Source organism: Adiantum capillus-veneris, chromosome 25 (assembly GCF_014529385.1).
Source record: "Adiantum capillus-veneris isolate H3 chromosome 25, ASM1452938v2, whole genome shotgun sequence".
NCBI classification, from domain to species: domain Eukaryota; kingdom Viridiplantae; phylum Streptophyta; class Polypodiopsida; order Polypodiales; family Pteridaceae; genus Adiantum; species Adiantum capillus-veneris.
The window spans coordinates 7,132,322-7,150,409 of record NC_140955.1 but is presented as its reverse complement, the minus strand read 5'-3'; positions in this window follow the sequence as shown (position 1 = coordinate 7,150,409).

The following is an 18,088-nucleotide window of genomic DNA, read 5'->3' as shown; positions in this document are numbered from 1 at the left end:
CCCCAAGGTTCCAATTGTAAGAGATCTATTATCCTTTTGACATGCTCCATGGCTCCTTTTGATTCCAGAGGCCCAAAGGGAACTAAGAAAACATGTATATAGTATCTGTATTGAGCGTGACTATAGAAACTTTGATGATAGGTCCGCACAATAGCAAAAATGCAATTTTTTGGTACCTATTTTTTTTGCCCAAAAAAAATTAGTGAGGTAAAAGCAACCATATGTTTTGGTCACCAACCCATTGAAGTTAACGGGGCATTTTATCTCATGTCCTACAAAAACATCCACTCTTATTTATAGGCAATCAACCGTAAGAAATTGTTGTTTTGGGCAAAATGCACTGGTCCATCAACTTTGGAGGCTTGTAGTGACCAAGGGATGAGAAAAATTACAAGTTTCTCATTTTTTCCATATGTAGTAGTTATTGAACTATAAGCTCATGAAAGGATTTTTCAAAATGAGTGGATCTACTATGGTTTTGGAATTTTTTCCCAAAACCCTGAAAGGACACTTTTATGTCCTATTAGGTTACCATTCTAGTGTTAAAGATTCATTACTTTCTCGTTCTTTGGAACTCCTCCTCGTATGAGAGAGAGTCTTCATTTGGGGGTCTCTTCAAGAGGCCTCCTAAGCAGAGAAAGGGAAATCCCATAAGCACGAAGTTCTTGACTAGCTTCGGTTGGCAAATCAGGGTTGCCCAGAGCTTGTTGTAACCTAGTAACAAGATAATTGACAAACATGGGGGCATCATCATTAGCACCTTCATGTGCAAAATCAAAGTTATCAATATTCATTCTACTCTCTTGGTTATTGTTAGCCATGTTTACAAAATCTGTGTACTTACTTAGTGTATGCTTTTGCAATTCAAAACCTTAGTTGCTACTTCTCTTACACTACAAGAGGTTATGTGCTCTTGTGACGCTGTTAACGACGGAAATACATTGGGTTTTTATAACCCCCGGCGTCGCTAAAACCGTCGCTACGAGCGTCGCTACGAGAGCGTCGCTATAGGCGTCGCTATATCCGTCGCTATCAGCGTCGCTATATAGCGACGCATATAGCGACGCTCTCACAGAAGACTATAGCGACGCTCATAGCGACGCTACAGAGCCATAAATAGCGACGCTTATAGCGACGTCCGAGAGAATATTTTTTTGGTGGCAGGGCATTGAATGCCCTGCCACCCATCAACCATATTGTACTTGATTCACTTTTTAAAAAAAGTGCAAAGGTAGATAATAGACCCAAAATAGTCACCCACAAGACGCATTGTTTGCAAAATTGACAATTGTACACATCATAGGCAAAATGAATTGATTAGCAAATGTAATAATGACAATTGTACAACATCATAGGCATAAAGAATTGATTGGCAAAAGGAACTGCGGTGACAAATGTAATAATATACATGGTTCAAAAAGACGTATAAAATCCGTCTCATGATACATAAGCTATGAGAAACCCTAAACTAATGCTATCTAGCTACGGCTAAACTGATGTCGTCTAGTCAGACGTCTCATCGCGTCCAAGTGGCGTATCTGTCGGATTCTGCAAAAAAAGACAATAAGACAGTTTTCAGTAAATATAAACATATAACGACATTTATAAAACAATACAAAAAATAAAAAAGAGTAAACCCTAATACTAACCATGCCGCCGCGAGAACTGAGAATGTCCATCAGGGCGTTTAAGCCCTTCCTGCCTGCGTACTCGCGCTCGTACGGTGTGGGATCACGTCCTGTCATCGACCACTGTCAAAACATACAAAGATTTCATTATGTTAGAACTAAAAAACTCATAAACCCTAAACTATCGAACATGCATAAAGAGCAATGTGAAAAGACTTACAAATGCGGCCTCAAATGATGCCCATCCACCGCTCCCCAAGTGGTGCGAGCTCCCTGCCTCTACTCGCGCTCTGGCTGCATCCTTTTGTTGCTTCCACTTGTCGGGATTCTCGCGCGCTGCTTTCTTCGCATTCTTCCAATCTTCTTTGGCCAGCCAATCTGGCCTATTCCACCCATTCTTGATTGCCTTTTGCACTTCGGAACGCTTGTGTTTGCAGTATTCGTGCATTCGAATCTTCATCAGGTCTTCATTGAAGCGCTGATCCCGTGTTGGAACGGGAAACTCATCATGAAGTATGCTGATGACTCTGTTTTTTAAATCACTTGGTACTTCACTCCATTTGTTTAGTATATAGTGTCTAAACAGCTGAGAGCAAAGACCACGCATGTGCGAGATCACCTTCTTGCCGTCATCATCCATGATGATGCCGCCGCTGATGTCAACGGAGTAAGGCAAGCCCTCTAGCCGGTGACGCGTGAACCTGGGTGTCCCGGCAGGAGTCTCTAGTGGCGTGTCGATGGGGGTACGGACGTCAGGTGTCTCTACCGGCGTCTGGGCCCCGAAGCGAGGAGTGTCGAGTGGGGTGGCTCCTGGCGGAGTAGGTAGAGGTGTGTAGCTTCTAGGAACAGTCAGCCGTGCAAAACCTGGCGTAGATGGCGATGTTGTGGCTGGTGTGGGGGCGGGCAAAGAAGGGGAGGGTAAAGAGCCTCGTCGAACACGAGGCGGTGTGGAGGCATCGGTGGCAGAATCCCCACAACAACCGCCACCGCCACCACTAGAGCGCCGGTGTCTAGACGAGTGTGACGCTCGTCTCGTCGACGCCGAAGCTTCGGAGCGCGCCAAATGCTCCGAAAGAGAGGGAGATGCGGATGGTGTAGGAACGCGCGATGATGCGCCAGAGCGATGACGCTCCACGTACCACTGTCTCTGCTGCGGTGACAAAGAAGAAAGAAACTCCTCATCATCCATACCTGCATTAAACACACGAATATTTAAACTTAATATTGAATGAATAGAGTAGACAATGACGCAAAGACCATTAAATACAATGACGTAATGACGCATATAAATACAATGACGCAATGAATCGAGTGATAGAAGAGGCAAGTCGAAAACTCAGAATTTTCAATCAAAAGATGTGAGCGCGAGTAGAAAAGAGCGTTATACACCATGGAAGGTACTTAGAGAGCCAGAGCTTTTACAACACGGAGCAAAATTGTTCAAATACAATATTTGTGGCTTTAAGAGATCTCTCTCTCATCCTCGCATAACTCAGCATAACTTCCTATATCTATATAGAGCTCTCCGTTTAAACACATATCCTCTGTTTCATTTTGTAGCTCCTCTGCATGCACCCCATATAGAGTAGTAGCATCTTGATGCTCGTCTGGCACCACCGCAGCAGCTTCTGATTGAGCATCTTCTCTGATCTCCTCCATTGATGTCGTTGTGATTGGCACATGGTAGCCTTCATACGTCCTTGCACTACGAGGGGCTACCTCTATGACGTACCACCAGTTTGATGTAGACTTTGTAGGATGAAATACTACCTGCCAGAGCCACATAACTTACATGAGAGCTTTCAAGCACATAACTTGTAAAAGGGGGATGTTAACTATTTATATACATACTTGTTCACAATGCTCGGGTAGTACGAAAGTGTCTCTTAGGTCAGTCCATTTCTTAGTAGAATCCACCTCAAGAAAACCAGACTCTCCTCTACGCACAGTAGCGTTGCGACCCTCCATGATTATCTTGAACCATTGCACGTCGAACAAGTCGACAAAAAATCCTCTGTAATCGATCCTCAAAATCTCTTGCAGCGTGCCGAAGTAAGTGAGTTCCGCCACCACAGGATCTGCATCAGAGGAACGTCGTCGACTAGACTGTTCAAATTTTGCCATGATTCCACAATCTTGAGTAAAACGCTTTTTGTCGATTCGTTCCACCCTAAAATGTCGACCTTTACACCATGCTGCTGTGTATGACTTATACTACAACGAACAAAGATTATGAGTGGCCGTTCAAACGTTTATAAATAAAGTCACTTGCTAGTCGTACATTGCAAACTTACCTTGGTCGCGCAACCCCGAGAGTACTCCCACTCTTCTTCAGTCACTTCGTCACCGCATTGTTGTGCGCTTTTCAATTGGTTGTGCAACCATCTTAAGCTCATGAAGGTTGGTAGGCTCTCTAGAACCGCTGGATAGTGCATCGGTGGTCGTCTTCCCCGTCTCCACTCGATTCGTGCCCTTTGTCGCTCTTGCTTTGCATCCTCATATTGTGAAATCCACTTTTGCATCACTGGATTGTGAAGCATGAAAAATCGGTTGATTTTAGCCTCTAGATCTTCCGTCATCTTCTTCTCAACACCGAGATTGCACATGACAATCCCAGATATGCGCTCATCATCTATGGTTCGCCATAGCGTGTCCCGGGATTTATCAAATCCGTCTAGCCACTCTCCAATGTACACTAGGGACTCTGATACCAACCAACCTTCTGCCATGCTACCCTCCGGACGTGCCTTTTGACGCACATATCCCTTAAGCGTTTTCATGAAACGCTCTAAGAAGAACATCCATCTGGAATGAACTGTGCCAGCTATTTCCACCTCATCAACTATGTGAACAAGAAGATGCACCTGAATGGTTAGCATTGTAGTAGGAAAATGTTTCTCAAACATGCACACAAGCTCCGCAGCATTTAGTTTGGCGAATGGTATGGAGTCTACGTCGATCTCCTTTTGTGAGATCCATTGCACCAGCTTTGCAAATTTGTAGATTGTGTTACGGATGTCGAGAGACAAACATCCCTCAATGGCAACCGGTAAAATAAACTGTAAAGTATGTGTAGCATTTATGCAATGATATTAAAGTCCACTATGAACGTACCTGACACATTTTATGCCAATCGTGTGACTTCAAACCGGTAAGCTTTCCTTCTTTAGTAAAACACGTTCGGAGCGAGTGCATTACGCCAGTGGGGGTCCGCAAAGATCGAATGGCCTCTTTTACTTTGCGTTCTTGGGCTCCTGTGAAAATCCATGGTGCTTTAGGGAGTTTTATCGATCCATCAGACACTGTTTGCGGCCAATATTGCTCCATACGATCCACATTTCTAAGGTCAACTCTGGCTCCCAAAGTATCTTTCTTGCCGGTCAAATGGTCCCATAGTAGATTACCCACATTCTTGAATATGTGCATTGGATCGAGCAAGTGATTGATTACGAGTCGGGGCCAGTATGGTAACTCGTACCATAGAGATAGTCTCTTCATCCCTGGAGGCAATCCGTCATCGCACATCTCCTTCTACTCTAACCATGCTTGTGCAGACATCCTTGGTGGCTCTCTTCCCAAAAAGCCGTCGCGTAACACATGATTCTCTGGAAGATACGCTTGATGACCTTCGTAGATTTGCTTCTTCAGTGAGGGTGCCCTACGCGCATTCAGTCTAGGTCCACATGTGACACATGCTCTGTATCCGCTTGTTTGAAGCCCTGCATGTATACACATGATAATAGATCAACTATGGGAAAAAACAAGATTTACAGTGTCTGAGTGAGGAGTGTCAATAGATCACCTGAGCATTCTGTTAGCCCGGGATAGTCATGCATGGTCCACATTAGAATACCTCTAATCAAAGCATTCCGTCGTCCTGTGTGTCGGCTCATATCCACCACCTCTATGCCAATCCACAATTGTTGTAGCTCTTCCAATAGTGGACAAAGATACACATCCATATTCCCCACTTTATATCGCCCTGGCACAATCAAGCTTAGCCATAGGTGCCCCTTCTTCGTAGTCAACCACGGGGGAATGTTGTAGTTGACGATGACAATGGGCCATACACTGTAAGATGTTGATCTTTGACCAAATGGATTTACGCCATCCATAGCCAGGCCTAAGCGCAAATTTCGAGCTTCCCTGGCAAAATCCGACCATGTTCCATCTATATGTTTCCAGGCTGCGCAATCTGCAGGAATTCGTAGCACACCATCCGAAGATTTATTCTCCTCATGCCATGATGCTAGGGCGGCCATGGACTTACATTCAAAGAAATGCTTGATGCGAGGAAGCAAAGGAAAATGTCGCAAAACCTTTTGTGGAATTTTTGTCCCGTGGAGATCTACTCGATATCTTTCGGAATCACATTTCGGACACTTCTCCATGTCTGTGTATTCCCCTCTGAAAAGAATGCAGTCATTAGGACAAGCGTGGATAGAATTGTAATCCATCCCCAAGTTTCGCAAAATCTTTCTTGCTTCATCTCGGGAATCTGGCATCACATTGTCAGATGGTAGTATGTGCTCTTTCAGCAATCTACACAACATAAAAATATGATACAGTCGTGTAAAAATCTATCAGATCATTATACATTTAGAGTTCTATTAAAGTAAACTAATTGTAATAGATCACCTGAAAAGCGCTGTGACGCTAGTGTCACTCCATCCAAACTTTGCCTGCATGTTGAGAAGAACCAGGAGTGCTTTCAATCTAGACATACGTGCTCCATTATACAATGACGTATCGGCTTCACTTTTCATATCATCATAGATAAGCCTTTCTGAATCCATGATCGTCTCGATCATTTCATCAATCTCGGGCTCAAACATTGCCTCGTTGGGAATGTGCTCTGCATGATCATCCCCCGAGCTGTCAGAGGCTACATCTTGTGGCCTCACATATGCTGCTTGACCAAAGCGCCTGCGAACACGTCTATTGGGTTGCAAGATTGCTGCTTGTTGGCCAGCGTCAGAGTCCGACGAGTTATAATTGGCAACAACGCGATCTATAATAGATGGATCGAACTCGCCAAATTCGCGAACGTGCTGCAAAGAAACACGTCTTGTCCGTCGCACAGCATGCTTGCATTGATTACAAGGACATAAGACCCTCGTTGAGAGATAGGTGTTTCGATTGGACGGTCTCACATCCTCGTCGCTACTCATAATGAGGATAAAAAACTTATAACCTGGACAACAAATTTAATATTCTATTGGCATTCTTCGTCTTATCTCTCTCTCTCTCTCTCTCTCTCTCTCTCTCTCTCTCTCTCTCTCTCTCTCTCTCTCTCTTTACCTCACATTCTCTAGTCATGTCCAATCGCCGCACACCTCGGTCTAGAGGTGCACGGAGATCAGAACCATCGGGTTATAATCTCGTCTTTATTGGTCAATACCTATATTTGTGGGTACAAGAAATCTACACACCCACGTCTACATGATACTGCATGTAGTGGACAAAATCCCTTTGCCTCTTCTCTAGCTGTAGCACTTCACTTCATCTTAACATCTTTTCACAGTAGATCTTTTCATTGTTCGTCTAACTCTAAACCCTAAACTGTAAGTAATTCTTGCGTGGACTCGATCTAACGTAAATAAGCGTAAATCTAAATAAACGTAAATCTAACTAAAAATAAAGCTAAATCTAATTTAACGTAAGTCTAATGACTAGAGGTTGTCTAGATGGTCATTGTGTCGGGGATGTAGTGACTCTTGCCGCCCTGAAGATCCACCTTCTTCCCTATCTTCTGAAGACATTTCACCAGTACTTTTGGATCGACGGAGCCCACCATGAGTGAAGGCAGCAATACCCTATATTCCATTGAGGGCTTTCTTCACCCGCTTCATGCAGGCATCGCAGTCTATGGAGACCTAAATCTAATCTAATATAACATAAATCTAAATCTAGCTTAAATAAACGTAAATCTAGTTAAAAATAAACCTAAATCTAATTTAATGTAAGTTTACATATAACCTAATCTTTAACGTCTTTTAAGATAGTTTCATACGACGTTATAACTCTCTTCTTCTTGTGTGTGTGCGCGTGTGTGGATGTGTGTGCCAATAAAAAGAGATAAATGGTATAACCTTTCTATCACCCATGCCAAGTATGATAGATTGATTATGCCATTTCCCTCTTGAATAATAGGTCTTCAGTTCAACTCCTCGTCGGCTAGATCTTTAGGTCTTTTAATTTTAATTAGTTTCCTACGACGTTAAATTAGTTTCTCTCTCTTTCTCTCCCAATGTGTGTGCGTTTTTTTGGATCGTATGCATGTTTTCTCTCTCTTTTCCTCTCTCAATGTGTGCGTTTTTTGTTTATGCATGTTCTCTTTCTCTTTTCCTCTCTCAATGCGTGCGTTTTTTGTTTATGCATGCTCTCTCTCTCTTTTTCTCTTTCAATGTGTGTGTGCATTCTTTGTTTATGTATATGTGTGTGCGCGTTTTTGTTTTTGTTTGTACTCTCTCTCTCTCTCTCTCTCTCTCTCTCTCTCTCTCTCTCTCTCTCTCTCTCTCTCTCTCTCTCTCAAAAACACTATGTGTGTGTGTGTGTATGTGTGTGTGTGAGAGAGAGAGAGAGGGAGAGAGAAAGAGGGGAAGGGAACATGAGAATGAGGAGAGGGAAGGAGCATACCTGGCTCTCCTTCCTCTCCTCGTGTGTGTGTGTGTGTGTGTGTGTGTGTGTGTGGGGAGAAGAAAAAGAGAGAGAGAGAGAGAGAGAGTGAGGGAGAGCGTTACCTGCTCCTTGCTTGAGGGCGCCGAAAAACTCAGATCTGAGATCTGAGTTTTTGGGCGCGCTCGGTTATTTTTTTTACCCCAGCCGGCGTCGCTATGAGCGTCGCTATAAGCGTCACTATGAGCGTCGCAAATTTACTAATAAATTTGCGACGCTCATAGCGACGCTTATAGCGACGCTCATAGCGACGCCGGGAAAATTTTTTTTGAGCGTCGCTGTGTGAGCGTCTCTAATATGAAGAGCCTCTTGTAGTGTTAGCCTTTGAAAATCAGCACTTAAGTATCTACACCCACGAATTGAATTGGTTAATTATAGAGACTAGTAGAGTGAGTCTAATATTGTAGAGTTGCCGCGGGATAGCTCCTTTCATACTTCTTATGGCTCAATAATGGTAAAGACATAGGAAAGTCTGCAAAGACTCCATTATTAAGACCAAAGCTCCCGAGGTGGGCACCATATCCCCACATAGTGGGCTCAGCAAAACCAATAATAGATCCCAATCCCACTTACCCTAATATAATTAACGAAATCAACCATTAATAGGCTACTTAAGGACCTCTCTTCTTAAGCAAGAAAAGAGAAATTAAATGCTCTAATACCAATGTAATGGAAATGGCCTATGAACTTTGAGAGTAGCGGAATTAGGAAAATTAGAGAAAGCACTTTTGTGAGACTACTTTGTGACCATAGAGGGTGAACTTAGCTGATGGTAGAAACATAAATATAGTACTTAGCTAGCTTGTCATGAACAATACTTTTGCAAGAGAGAGAGTTAAGAGAACGTGACAACAGTTGAGCACCAGATTTAAGTGGATCCGGTCCCCCCTCCAATAGGCAATTGTATTTTAGATTCTCCCATCAAGAGAGACTTGGTACAATAAAATATTTGTGTTCCTTGTGACTTAGGTGATGCAATGAAGATGGAACTCTTCATGCATCACGAGCATAGAATCAACTTTGCAAATCATTAACTATCCCAAGCCTCAGCCCCAAGGCCTCAAACACCTTCAAAGGTGGAGAGAGCTACCGGGAAGTGAGGGTACGAAAGATGAAGAAACATTCCATACGAGAAAGAAGTAGTTCCTCACTTATTATCACTCTTCTTGCTAGCATACATAATAGCATAGTAATGAATATGGAGAAGATGGAAAGCTTAAGCATTAAAACATGGCTCTTGGTTGGATTTGCATTCCATAGCCAAGAGGGTTGGTATAGGCTCTCATCTTCTCTACTAGCTTGGAGAAGGAGATGTACCTCTTGCACTTTACACTTCACACAATGAGAGTGTGTGTGGGAGAGTATTACCCCCAAATAGTCCCCCCTTCTTGCTTTGGTCGGCCCCCCCTTGTAGCTCATGCTTGAAGCTCATTGGACCCGTGCAAGTCTGGACAATCACATGCAAGATTCATAACAAGTAGCAAGGGTAGTCTTGGGACAAGTGTCCCCCTTTCCCCTTTGAGAGAGAGGACTTAATAAATGCAAAAACATTTAATTAAATTAACTAATTTATCATTGGACCCCTTGGGAGGCTAACCAATAGGCTTTAGGCACACCATGAGGGCAACATGAGGAGGAGCTTGACAAGTGTCCTATTTGCTTTGTTTCTATCAAGCATGCCTTGTGTGAGGGTGTATGTGTTCTCTCTCATCCCCTAGCTTTAGGGCTCGTCCTCTCTCTTGTAGGGATGGGATTTGACTTTTTGAACACATTACTCTCAAGCACCTTAGTTAGCAAGCATGACAAAGCACCTCAAGCTTGAGTAGTGTTCCCAAAAGAAAGTCAGGCTCCCTATTCAGCAATCACAACAAGAACCTTAGTCATCAAGCACGACAAGCATCTCAAGCTTGGGCCGATTCCCACATCAAGCTGAGCCCTAGATTACCTCAGGTCAAAAGGACTTTTAACGCTAACCTTTGGAGGTCTTTAATGAAGCTAACCCTAAGGTCTTTTAAGCTCCATTGGCTAGCCTTACTCTTTGATAGACCATCTCTGATTTGGGCCCCGTGTCGAGATAGGCCCGAAAGTACATGTCTATATTCTAATCCTTGTTCCCGTCTATTCTCCCACATTAAATGATCAGTTACATTAAATGATCAGTTTAATATGAAAGTCATTTGGGTTGGTTAGATATTATATTTTCATGACTCTCTCTCTCTCTCTCTCTCTCTCTCTCTCTCTCTCTCTGTGTGTGTGTGTGTGTGTGTGTGTGTGTGTGTGTGTGTGTGTGTGTGTGTGTGTTGTACGAGGTCTGGGTATCACTCTCTGCACAAATCTCACCTCGTTGCAGCTGCCTTGCTGCATTGCGTCTATTTGGGGCACTGCAGGACATAGATGTGAACACGTGTAGGCGGCCAATGCAAAGCTCAAGAATCACACACACAGGTGCGACAAGGGAAACGAGGTAGGAATGATCTGGAACCTCCTTGAATTTCCTTTTGGGAGAGACAATATAGTAATATTGTGGTGTGTGTGGATGCTTGGCCAAACAAGCCTACATTCTTGGCTAGCATCTATCTTGGAATGTAACCCTCATAGCATAATATAAGGAGGTGCCTTGCCAGGTAGAAGGTAGGCTCATTTGGTCCTCTCTTGAGTGCACTTCACAATATATAGCTAGAAAGTAATCTATACTATTATAAAAGGGGAAGGGATTCCCCCCCGACACATGTCCCAAACTCCATGATTTCTCTCAGCTCTGCAAGTGTCGTCTCCACCTGAGTACGCTCAGTGCGAGAGAGACAGGGCTTGCGCGGAAAGAGAGAGAGAGAGAGAGAGAGAGAGAGAGAGAGAGAGAGAGAGAGAGAGAGAGAGAGAGAGAGAGAGAGAGAGAGAGAGAGAGAGAGAGAGAGAGAGAGAGAGAGAGAGAGAGAGAGAGAGAGAGAGAGAGAGAGAGAGAGTTGGCCATCGACCGCCGACCGTCGACCGTACTAGTTCTTTTTTTTTAAAGTAGTGGGAAATTCATATGAAAAGGTTTTGTGGCAACGCAATGAGGACTAGAATGGAGACTGCCGACTCCCATATCTTCAAGGCCAACCTACCAGGTACACCTTAATTCCTCTCCTTACTCGACGTCGACTTATTTGTGGCAGAAGTGGCATAATCTTGTTCTTGCAAAACTTGCAAGACTGCATTTCTCCCTCTGTGTGATCCTATCAACCATGTTCATAAAGCAAGGCATTGTAATCTTGGCAAAGAAGATCATATCACACCCTACATGTGGCTTTCCCCTCATCTGTGCATGGTGTAGGCTTGGCCAAGGAGGATGTGAAAGTGTAGGTGGAATATGGCCATGTGCTGCAGATCAGTGGGAAATGCAAAAAGGAGGAGAGCTCATCTGATGACTGCTAGCACCGCGTGGAGCGGTCGCAAGGCAGCTTCCTGTGGTGCTTCCGCCTGCGTAAAAACTCCAAAGTGGAGGAGTGAAAACTGGCATGGAGAATGGTATGCTTACCATGACTGTGCGCAAGATTGCCCTTCCCGAGCCCAAGTGACCCGTTAAGTCAATTGACATCTTTGGCTAAATCATGAGGTTCTTGCCACTCGAGCAGAATAATCAATATGCTTTGTAGTAGTCTATGTATGCAATGTAGAATAATCATGAGTTCTGAAGGTTGCAACTCTAAATAATGCTTGCTCATCAAAATGAAAATTTTTGCTTGTAAATTAACCTAGTGGGTCTCCTTGATAGTTGTGATAGTTGTTTGCATAGTTTTTTCTTAGTGAAATATTCTGCAATGAAGATAACAAGTCATCTGTCTCACTGTTTTGTCTTGCACACTATGACATTGTCTCGCAAAGAGAGAGAGAGAGAGAGAGAGAGAGAGAGAGAGAGACCTCTTGCTATAGCCTTTCATCCACATGGCAATCCAACTTTGCCAAGGATGAAAGATTTTTCTTTTGGAAAGTTGGTTGTGGACTCATACAAATTGGAACTCATGTGAGTGTGGATTCTCATAAAAACATTACATGTTTATGGGACGTCCAAAATGTTTTTGTTTCAATATTCGTACTTGTAAATTTCAATGAGGTATAAACTTGTAAATACGCATAATGTTGTGGTTGACGTTTGGACAATTTTATTTTCGTATCTGCACCAGGTAGGTCCATTGAAATCATAAATGTCAGAGAGTCTAATAATTATTTTTTGATTCAAAATAATTTCACTATGAAAGGAGAATGTTTTTTAACAGTAAGACATAGAGGAGTCTATAGGTTAGGCCAGGATTATTTCTTTACACAATTACACATTAAACCCTATATAATCATGTACATAATTCAAAGATAATTCAATTAAGATTGAAAAATCGATGAGGATTGGATTTGCTTAGCCTGGTCCTTTCTCCATAACAACGTGTATTATAATCGTCTCTAACAATAGTTGTTACAATACATTTTTGTCCTTTTACAAAGCCTTCTTTGATGAAGAAGATGGTGTTCTTCAAAACTCCATGGTATAATCCTCCTTCCCAGACTCTAAACACCCCAGCAGAGAGAAAGGAGTTGCAGGGGCAAAGGAAGATGATGAAAAGCTGAGTTGCATTATTCGTTATTCGGGAGACATATAATACGCGAAAAATGGGCGTATTATTTGTTTATCTAAATTATACGGCCATATTATACGGTGCCACATCGCATAAACGGCTAACCGTATAACTTCTTAATTTTTTGAATGAAATTATTTTCGATCAAAAATTATTTTCGATCGAATATGTTAGTATATATAGCAGCACGCGACAGCCCTTACACCAGCTTTCACAGTCAGTGTTTTCCATGTGAGTACTCTGACCAAATGATCAAAAAAAGCAATTTGTAAAAAAATAAAACATATGAATTTAATAAAAATTAAAATTCAATAGAATTTTAAGTTTTGTGATTCAAATATATAAATTTGTTTTGAAAAACTTAGTAAATAGTTGAAAGTTTGTATTTTGTGAAGAGTTTAATCTCTCACCTGATACAAACTGTAATTATAAGAATCACTTGTCAATGTGTTCAATTAATTGACACTTGAAAGTGACTAATAAAAAAAAAGTAAGATATTATCGTTGTGTGTAGAGTGAACTCTCACATGAGATAATTAGATTAAAAATATAATTACATAAAAATTAATTTTATGTAATTTAAAGTTCGATTTTTATGTGTAGAGATTTTCTCTCACTTCAAAATGAATATAATGAAACAAAATTATATTTTTACGTTTTGTGTAGAGCTATTCACACTGCTATGCTGTCACTAGAGTAAAAATTTAAGAAAAACATGTCCAAAAATATTGATATTCTCTTATCTTTATTTGGATTGCATAATCTACCATACTGTGTGAGAGCATACACATGGTCGAATTGTAAATAGATAATCGCTTAAAATCTATGGTAAAGTGTAAGAACTTTTTGTTCGCACTTTACATAGATACGATAATTATCAAGTATTGTAAGTGATTATCGTTTTGACATTTAAAAATGTCACTTATAGCTCTTGTATGTATAGCAATTTAAAATGATAATCATTTTAATACTTGATTTAATCGTAATTATTGATTATCGTAATGTGTTAAAGCTACAAGCTTGCACTTTAGATAAATCGATGTAATTTATATGTAATCCAATGGTATTGTATTTTTGTTCAATCATTGTTTTTAATTTTTTTAATTTCGTTTAATCATTGTTAGTTAAATTAATTTAATGTTTTAAATGATTTTGATTATGAAAATGATCCTTGACTTTGTTTTTACTAGCAAATTACTTTTGTGCATCATGGTGAAAGGACAAGAGTGGAGTTATGTGCATGAGTTGAAAGCTGGGAGAAATACATCTCGACTTAAATGTAAATCCTGTGGCCACGAGTTCAGTGGTAATGCAACTAGAATTAAAGAGCATTTATTTAAAGTCCCTGGAAATGTTGAAAAGTGCGGGGCACCACCATTAGATATTCATGAAAAATTTGCCATGTATTCTCGAAAAGTAAAGTTGATTCTTGCAGCTAAACATAAAGTTGATGTTTCTAAAGATATTCATGCGAATATTGAACCATCTATATGCAATGAGGCAACAGAAAAGGTCTGTACCACTCAAGTAAACGATCAAAGTTCTCAATTGAACCCTCTTCATGGACATGCTTCTACATCAGGAGGAGTTCCTAGCACAAGCAAATCCGGCAGAGCGTCATCCAATGGACAGACAATGCCTGAAGCATTAGGTAAACAATGGTTGCTTGAGTTGCATTTAAAATGGACACAAGAATTTGTTGCGTGTGGCATATCATTCAATGCTATGCGCAATCCAATATTTCAAGATGCTTTGATGAGTACAGCCAAAAAAGGATTTGTGCTTCCTGACTATAACAAGATGCGAACTGAATATCTTGATAAAGTTAAAGACAGTACTGAAGCCATTCTGAAACGCACAGTTCTAGAGTTTGTTCTATGGAGCATATGGATGCACCATAGCATTGGTGGATGGACTAACTGTCAGAAAAAACCTTTAATCAATGTAATGCTTATTAACCCTAGAGGGGCTATGTTCGCGGAAGCAATTGACAGATCATTGAAAGAGAAGACTATCACCTATCTAGCAGGGGTGTATGAGCGTGCAATTGCAAAGGCAGGTGGACCAAAGAATGTGACTGCTATTGTCACAGATAATGTGGCAAACTAAAAAGGAGCAGGAAGAGCTATTCAAGTCAAGTATCCGAAGATTTCTTGGGTACCATGTGCAACTCACACTTTAAATTTTCTCTTAAAAGATATTGGTAAAATGGCATGTGTGAAGCAAACTTTATTGGATGCAAATCATGTGGTGAAATTCATTAGAGAGCATCAATTTTCGTATGCTCTTTTTCGAACCAAGTCACCAAATAAAGCTTTGCAAATATTTTTCACGACAAGGTTTGCTACGGCATACTATGTTCTTGCTGCTTTGCAAGAGTTGAAGCCTGCATTGATGGAAACCTTAGCAGACAGAAGATGGGATGGATGGCTCAGCAAGTATCCAAGTTATCAGGAAGCAGCTGGTCGATGTGCGCAAATAGTAAACTCGCCAGTCTTTTGGCGTAATGTAGAAAGAATAGTAACTGTGTCAAAGCCATTTGTAGATATTTTGAGAGCAGTTGACACAGATTCTTTTATTTTTGGTCGGGTCAACTGGTACATGTCAGAGGCTATACGCAAGCTAAGAGAAAATGTCAGTTTTGGTGCAAAGGATAAAGCTACCATGATTATAATTGTTAACAAGCGTTGGGTACATTTGCATACGCCATTGCATGGTGCGGCTTTTGTATTGGATCCTAAGTTTCAAATGCATCAGCAATCCGCCAACAAAGAAGTTATGTCCAACTTCAAAACAGTGTGCTCCCAAATCTTAGGGCACGAAGATGGAAAAACAGCTTTTCATCAGCGAGTAGATTATGCCAACAGAACTGGTAGGTTTCAAGATCCGTGGCATATAGATGCCATTGGCAAAACAAGTTCACCTTTATGGTGGAAGGAGTATGGTGGAGAGAAAGTGGAGTTGCAACACATTGCAGTTAGAGTTTTATCAGTAGCTGCATCAAGTGGAAGTTGTGAGCGAAACTGGTCAGCATTTGACTTTGTGCACACTAAAAAGTGAAACAGACTTCATACTAAATGGGCTGCTGATTTGGTGTATGTTTTTTGCAATATGAGACTTATTTATAAGCCTCAAAACATTGCAACTAGAGCCGCTCAAAAGCAATATGGAGTCTTCCAAATGCATGAAGCTATTTCTGCAGAAGTTGATGATGATGATGATATGGAATGGGAGATAGTTTCAGAATGCTTAGATATGGACGAAGTAGATGATATGGTTGCAGCTTTTGAAGATGGAGATGATTTGTGAGAGTACCATTGTAATACTTACTCAACAAGTTTTTGTATATGATGAAAGAAAGTGTTATCTCGTTGTCGTTCACATCAAAACCTCTCTCTTTTTCTCTCTCTCTCTCTCTCTCAGACGCACATATTCACTCACACTCAAATATAAACTGCCGATAATATCTTGTCGAATAAAAATTACATAAAGTCGATGTAGGTTTGAAATTACAACAAGGTTCTGGGAAATTACTCAATCGAAAAGAGTTTGATATAATTTTGAGATACAAAAAGCTTCTGAGTGACTTATGAGTTTGATAGATTTGCTATAAGTTTGTCTATGGTAAAATCTGTAATTCCTAGCTCAGGGGATGGTTGAGCAACATCTTTATGTGAAGTGGTAGTATCATCTGGCAAAGGTCCATACAATGATTCATATCGTCTTGTGCATCACTTAACTCTATTTCAAGCTCAAGAATACGGCCACGAAGCATGTCCGATGTTTCTCCTTGGCTGGCAAGGTCTTGTCCTTGGCTGGCTAATTCAGTTAGTGTTTCTAACTCTTCAGGAAGTAAAACAATAGGACACTTGCGAGGAGGCATTGGATTATTTGCATTGCGTGCTGCCACCTTTTCTGTAATGCATCCACGTCCAACGCCAGCGGTGCCTGGACAATCTGACCAATCCACTCTCTTCAGCAAAACATATTGAACATAGCATTACTGGATAAAGTAAATTGCTACTTGGTTGTTGTTTGGTAGGCATCTCTCTTGTCGTATAAACCTTTGCAGCAATACACGTGCCAGTCCTTTATCTTGCAAATCAGAGAGCTTCAACGAAGCTGTATCTTTTGCATTGCCACTTATTTGAAATAGTTGATGGCATAAAAAGTGATTAGGGCAAAGCTTTTTACACTCTCTAAGGGTTAATGGTTTGCCCTGCAGCTCAGATTCATCTTCTTCAATGTTGGCAATAGTAGAAAGATCTGCTTGTCCACATCTAACTTGTTCTTTTTTAAAAATTGCCTGAGCTTCAGCGTGGTTGAGTTCTTCTTCCATATCTGCATATCAGGTGAACATGTCATTACTTTTAAATACCCATTCAATTAATTTGGCATTGGATAGTATATCAAAGGACAAACATAGATATTTTGTTCAATTAAACATACAATTAAATCTGACACCAAAAGTAAAACAATGATGAAATCATGAGACTATGTTTTCATTAATCATCAGCTGGTCGTAAGCCAGATGTCATTACAATGTTGTAACCCACTCTATGGGCACCATTTAAACATAAGGAGAGATCAAAAGCATTAGGCCAGGTTTTGGGGTTTTGGCGCTTGCCGGCTTCAAGATGAGCAAGTACATTACTCAAAAAATGTCTCTTGCTTTGTTCTTGGGGCTCTGGTAAGCACTTCAAAATGCGTTTACATGTATGACACATGGAATAAATATGTATGACACATGGAATAAATATCCATAGCTTTGGTCCAGGAGGGAGGATTACTAGATATACATTCGGGGGCTGCCCATGGATAATCTCTCTCATATTGTTTTCTAGTTTCTATCTGCATATCGCGTAGAGGAGGAAAACCGGCTATCGTATTTGTTTTGGTGCATGAACCCCAATCCACAATGCCGACGTAAACACCTTTTTCGCCAAAATGCAGCATCCTAATCCGAGAGTATAGATCATTGTGGAGGTAGTTATGCGTATGTATATACTTCAGAGTTTGAAGGAGAGCATTGATGATCTGAAAAATATTCTCCTGGAATAGCTCTATTGTTCCTACAGTGAGTACGTAATCGCGAATCGCAGGCTGGCTGCTATCTACAGTGCATTCTTTGATCCATTGCTCCACATGGCCTCCATTCCAAAAACGTGAAATGAGCAT